Genomic DNA, 7019 nt, shown 5'->3' with positions numbered 1-7019 from the left:
GCGCGGGCGAAGACAGTTGGCTCGCTCGTAGAAGCAACAACGCCATCGATCCGGGCACTTCTGAAGTCCGGGACAGCAATGGTAAACCACGACGCAACAAAAACAAGCGCCGCAGTGATAACGAAAGAACGCATGACACAACGGTCAACGCCGGATTCAGCGGCCCCAAATCCGATCAATGGAAGAAGCCATTCAAGGCAAATAAACATGGACCATCCAATTTAGACAAGATATTGGAGCGGCCCTTCCAGATTCATGGCCACCCCGACAAACCAGTTAATCATACCAACAGAAGCTATTGGGTCTTCAAGCAGGTCGGCAAGCTCAACGCCTAACATAAAGCGAGGAGACCGCCGGGCGATAGCGACGACGAAGAGGGTCACCAACCCAATACCGGGGGTCAGAAGCAATTTCCCCCTGAAGTGAAAACAGTGAACATGGTATACGTGACATACAACTCTACAGGGGAGCAGGAGAAACACTCCCTCCAGACTGAGGATCACACTATGGATCCCTCAGCCAAAGCACAAAGCGGTCTCATTAGACCGCATACCTTGTCGGCCATTAAGCCACCGGTCTCCATTCAACAGGGTCGACCAAGTTTGGAGCAAGACTAGCAGTTCGGCTTCTGCCGTCCGCCTCATATACCTGCGAAATCTATAACGCACATAGGTAACTATGCACTTCAAATAGCCTGGGCATCAGTGGAAACATAACACAGACGGATCCACAAGTACTCCGATAAACTACTTCCTTTGCCCACTTTTCTAAATTACTCTTTCTTTTTTTCGCCACAGGTACCGTAAAGGCTGGTCATCTCATGGACTGTATCAGAGTCCGGGTTCATAAATTCACCCAAAGGCTACTCCTATTAAGGAGCCCCTTCACTGAGGAAAGGCGGCACAGACGTGCGATAGGAGGTCCAAAATAACTTTTTGTGGACCGCACTCCCTATTTTTCAAGCCTGTAAAGTGCCTGTTTCCTTAGTCATCGACCCAATGTCAAATAGCCGGGGTTGAGGCGTTATTATCTATAAAATGACAATTCGCATGTCAGTTCGGTTCTGGTGAACATACTCCGTATCTGGTATTCACTTTTATATAAAGAATTGAATTTTGATCCTTTTTGTTGTTTCACACACCCACCCCGACATACATTGCCAGGGGCTCGACATTGGAACAAAATGAGTTGCCAACAAAGTCCGAACAACTTCATAGCATACTTCGGCGTCGCGAGTTCGGCCTTATATGCATCAGCTCCGAATCATGTCTTGGGTCAATAGTTGGGTTGCCCGGCTCCTGTGCTTGCTACCTTACGTTCCGCTCTATCGGCTAGGGTAGTAAAGGGAGAACTATTGTGATTGTGTTTCTGGTTCACCTGGTCAAACACCTCAGTAGAGAAAGCCGAAAACTGACTGTCATGATGCGGCGAGAGCTGGTCAACCGCTCAATGACTTAACAGGATCCTTTGAGATTCCCTCGTATTATACGAAGGACCTTCTTTGGGGTCACACATGTAAATCACCGCATTGGGATAGCTGCGTACATAACATGATCTATATCATAGATCCACCATAAAACTCCTATGGCTAAGTGAAAGTGTTAACGCCCTATAGTTTGATTGCCTAGTTCACCACATTGACACCTTCTTTTTAGACCAAGACGTTGGGTTAAGAGTGATCAATTGCTTCTCCGAACACCCCCGTATTTCCTACGAGGGGGCTGAAGCCGATGACTAGAAATCTTTCAGATTGTATAAAACCGGCTACACAGGAGGATTCAAAGGTTTTAAGAAACTCTAAAATAAACTTTATTATTTCATAATATTGTCTTTCACAATGTCAATAAATCTCACTCGAATATCATATCTTTCAAGCACCGACCCTTTATCAATCGGGCAGCCACTAATACAACTTCGAAGTAATGCTCTGGTGCGTAATGGTCCTTGCCCTTAGGTGGACTCTTCGCTGCAACATCGATGGCCTTCATCTTCGTCCAGTATGTTTTCACAATGGGCCGGACTGATGGGCTGTGAAGATACGAAGACCAAAGACTGCACCTGTGTCAGGATGGGACTCTCCTCGGTGTGGAAGGCAAGCTTGGCGATCAAATATGAAGATTCCTTCCTCTGTAACCGACCTTGTACAACCCGAGTCCCCTCTGGTGTCTATATAAACCGGAGGGCTTATTCCTGATAGGGCAACAATCATTACCGTAGTCATACATGCAAGGCTTTTAGGTTTATCCATCTGGATCTCGTGGTAGATGATATGTCTCAGTCGTATCTACTTTTCCAAACACTTTTGCCCTTGTTTTGGACTCTAACTTGCGTGATTTGAATGGAACTAACCTGGACTGACGCTGTTTTCAGCAGAATTGCCATGGTGTTATTTATGTGAAGAAACAAAAGTTCTCGGAATGACCTGAAACTCCATGGAGATTATATTTGGAAATAATAGAAAATACTGGCAAAGAATCAAGGCTAGGGGGCCCACACCCTAGCCACGAGGCTGGGGGGCACGCCCCCTGCCTCGTGGGCCCCCTGGAGCTCCACCGACCTCAACTCCAACTCCATATATCCGTGTTCGGGGAGAAAAAAAATGAGGGAGAAGGATTCATCGCCTTTTACAATACGGAGCCGCCGCCAAGCCCTAAACTCTCTCGGGAGGGATTTTTTGGAGTCCGTCTGTGGCTCCGGAGAGTGGAATCCATCGCCGTCGTCATCATCAACCTTCCTCCATCACCAATTTCATGATGCTCACCATCGTGCGTGAGTAATTCCATCATAGGCTTGCTGGACGGTGATGGGTTGGATGAGATTTATCATGTAATCGAGTTAGTTTTGTTAGGGTTTGATCCCTAGTATCCACTATGTTCTGAGATTGATGTTGCTATGACTTTGCTATGCTTAATGCTTGTCACCGGGGCCCGAGTGCCATGATTTCAGATCTGAACCTATTATGTTTTCATGAATACATGTGAGTTCTTGATCCTATCTTGCAAGTCTATAGTCACCTACTATGTGTTATGATACGGCAACCCCGAAGTGACAATACTCGGGACCACTCCCTGTGATGATCATAATTTGAGGAGTTCATGTATTCACCATGTGTTAATGCTTTGGTCTAGTACTCTATTAAAAGGAGGCCTTAATATCCCTTAGTTTCCGCTAGGACCCCGCTGCCACGGGAGGGTAGGACAAAAGATGTCATGCAAATTCTTTTCCATAAGCACGTATGACTATATTCGGAATACATGCCTACATTACATTGATGAACTGGAGCTAGTTCTGTGTCACCCTACGTTATGACTGTTATATGATGAACCACATCCAGCATAATTCTCCATCACCGATCCAATGCCTACGAGCTTTTCACATATTGTTCTTCGCTTATTTACTTTTCCGTGGCTATTGTGATCATCACTACAAAATACCAAAAATATTACTTTTGCTATCGTTACCTTTTGCTACCGCTACCACTACTATCATATTACTTTGCTAATAAACACTTGCTGCATATATTAAGTTTCCAGGTGTGGTTGAATTGACAACTCAGCTGCTAATACTTGAGAATATTCTTTGGCTCCCCTTGTGTCGAATCAATAAATTTGGGTTGAATACGATACCCTCGAAAACTGTTGCGATCCCCTATACTTGTGGGTTATCAGTAGATCAACTCTTGTAATATTCATATTCATCAAGATCAATCTAGCAGGACGTAGGGTATTACCTCCATTGAGAGGGCCCGAACCTGGATAAACATCGTGTCCCCTGTCTCCTGTTACCATCGACCTTAGACGGACAATTCGGGACCCCCTACCCGAGTCCCGCTGGTTTTGACACCGACACACATGCCTGGGTCGGAGAGGAGAAACTACATCGTCGTGTTCATCGGGAGCCAACAGGTTGGACGGAATGGCCGATCGAAATGAGGCCTAACGTACCGCAGAACATAGGAAACGTCATTGTGTTCGACCGACCACAATCGGAATGGGATCCTGTTCATCAGGAGGGGTCTGGCGTACCACAAAATGGAGGAAACGGACTTCTCCTAGACCTCCTATGGTTGAAACGGGGTCCTGTTGATCGAGAGGGGTATGGCGTACCACAAAACGTTGGAAACGGACTTGTGTTGGAGCGCTACGGTCGATACAGGGGTCCTGTTCATCGGGAGGGGTGTGGCGTACCGCAAAATGGGACGCCACGGGCTACTGTTCATCTCCACCGTTGACCTCCTCCAGCCTCCTTGGGGCTACTGTTCATCCACCGTCGACCTCCTCTAGCCTCCACCTGCAACTGTTCATCCACAGGCTCCTGTTCATCCAGCCTCCACTGCTCCTCCACCGGCTACTCTTCAACCAACCTTGTCCATGGGGTCCTGTTCAACCACCCCTCCATGGGCTACTGTTCATCCAGCCCTCCACCAGCTACTGTTCGACCAGCCCTCCACGGGGTCCTGTTCATCCAGCCCTCCACGGGGTCATGTTCATCCACTCCCAACCGGCTCGATCGAGGTGCTGTTCATCCAGAGGCAACGGCCTCTACTACCACGTGGTCCTGTTCATCCAGCCCCCACCGGGAACTGTTCATCCAACCCCTCCCCCAACAACACTCATTGTTCATCAAGAGGTAGCATCGATCGGCTTCAGTTAGCAGCAGTAGCGAAGGAATCACTCGGGTTCAGTTAACAGCAAGGGATCATTTGTGGTTTTTTAACATAGCGAGGTGCAATCGCTTAGGTTCAGTTAGAGTCCAACATCTCGCTCGGGTTTAGTTAGAGCGCAACGCCTCGCACACACGCGCGTACGTGTACGAGAGAAATGTGCAAACCTCCATGCAACGCTCGGCCCCGACCACCCACCGTAATCGGGAACTCCCCGATATTTTCCTTGCCCTCGCTTCTACCACGATTTTTTCCATCATGGACGGCCCAAAGAATGTCATGCAGCTGCATCTCCAGCCCGCCCAGGACGAAAAGCCCATTTTTTTGTCATGATTTTTTGTCATAGAAGTAGGAGCCCACCACATCTATGATGATACCAGGTTTTTTCACAATTATCGTCATAAAAGTGTCATAAGCATGACAGAAAAAAATTTGTTTGGCCCAAAATGCCATGGATGTGTCTTTTTTTAGTGGACCCGCTCCACGAATGCCATATTCAACTCCATCGGCCCTACTTTACTGATGCCGCAACCGCATTAGGTTATTCAATTTGTACTCCTTTGGTTTTTCTCTTCTTTATCATGGAATTGTTCACTTACCATAGATGAGCTTTCTGGTATGTCGACCGGTGCCGCAACCGAAGCACTGGAGCCGCTTCAGCAATAGCGTCAGCTAGCCCAAACTCAACTACAACACAACCACCATCGATGATCCTTAGCTTTCACTTATGACAACGATACCCATACGCCGCCGAGAATCAGGTACTATTATCCAACGGCCGACGCCTACGTTCACTTTCTTAGCATAAGCACCGCACCTTCAAATTTCTTCAGGGCATCATTCAATTTTTCATCAGACGCATAATTCTACTTACACCTGTAGGGTCATACGTGTGGCAGTGAATAGGTTACATGTGCTAAATTACAAACCATTGCACATATAGTTACAGTGCTTTTGTTTTGTCCTATGTATTAGTGTACTCCGTAGATATCAGTGCCTACTATTTTACTTCTTGCATGCTATATTTATGATAATGGTGTTGTTCTGATGCCATCTGTTTGTTACATCACACTGCTTCTATGGCCAAGTCTGGATACTCTAACTTAGCTAGAGCTTAGAGTTAGTTTCTGGCTCATGACTAACCCTGAACTAACTCTAGCCAAAAAGGTGTTTGGATGATCGTGTTAGATTGACAATAAATGCACTAGGCGAACTAGCTCCAATTAGCACCTCTTGGGTGGCATAAGTTTTTTTGGATGGGTTAGATGCAAATAGCTCAAACTAGCTGTAACGCCCTCGATGCGGCTATATCTCCCACGTGTTGAAGCACGACTTAGAGGCATAACCGCATTGAAAGTAATGTCGCAAGTGAGGTAATCTTCACACAACCCATGAAATACATAAGGGAAAGAGATACATAGTTGGCTTACAATCGCCACTTCACACAATACATGAATAAAACATTACATCATCCATATACAAACAAGGTCCGACTACGGAACCCAAAATAAAAGAAGACTACCCCAAGTGCTACACAGATCCCCGATCGTCCCAACTGTGCTCCACTACTGATCAACTGGAAACGGAACAACATAACGAACACGATCTTCATCGAGCTCCTCCTTGAGCTTGGTCGCGTCACCTGCATGGTTTCATCGGCACCTGCAAGCTGGTTTTGGAAGTATCTGTGAGTCACGGGGACTCAACAATCTCACACCCTCGCGATCAAGACTATTTAAGCTTATGGGTAGGGAAAAGGTATGAGGTGGAGCTGCAGTAAGCACTAGCATATACGGCGGCTAACATACACAAATGGCAGCGAGAAGAGAAAGGCAAAGCACGTTCGAGAATCTATGATCAAGAAGTGATCCTAGAACAACCTACGTCAAGCATAACTCCAACATCGTGTTCTCCCCGGACTCCGCTGGACAGAGACCATCACGGTTACACACGCGGTTGATGCATTTTACTTAAGTTATGTTTTAGGTTTTCTACAACCGGACATTAACAAATTCCCATCTGCCCATAGCCACGGGCACGACTTTCAAAAGTTCAAATCCCTGCAGGGCTGTCCTAACTTAGCGCATCACAAGCTCTCACGGTCAATGAAGGATATTCCTTCTCCCAGGACGGCCCGATCAGACTCGGAATCCCGGTTACAAGACATCTCGACAATGGTAAAACTAAACTAGGAAAGCCACCCGATGCGCCGACAATCCTGATAGGAGCTGGACATATCTCGTTCTCAGGGCAACACCGGATGAGACATCCTACAAGTAAAACCAACCCTCAAGTTTCCCTGAGGTGGCCCCGCAGTCAACTCAGTTCGGACCAACAATTAGAGAAGCATTGGCCC

The sequence above is a fragment of the Triticum aestivum genome, chromosome 4A (genome assembly GCF_018294505.1).
Source record: "Triticum aestivum cultivar Chinese Spring chromosome 4A, IWGSC CS RefSeq v2.1, whole genome shotgun sequence".
Classification (NCBI taxonomy): domain Eukaryota; kingdom Viridiplantae; phylum Streptophyta; class Magnoliopsida; order Poales; family Poaceae; genus Triticum; species Triticum aestivum.
Note: the sequence above shows the minus strand (reverse complement) of the source record.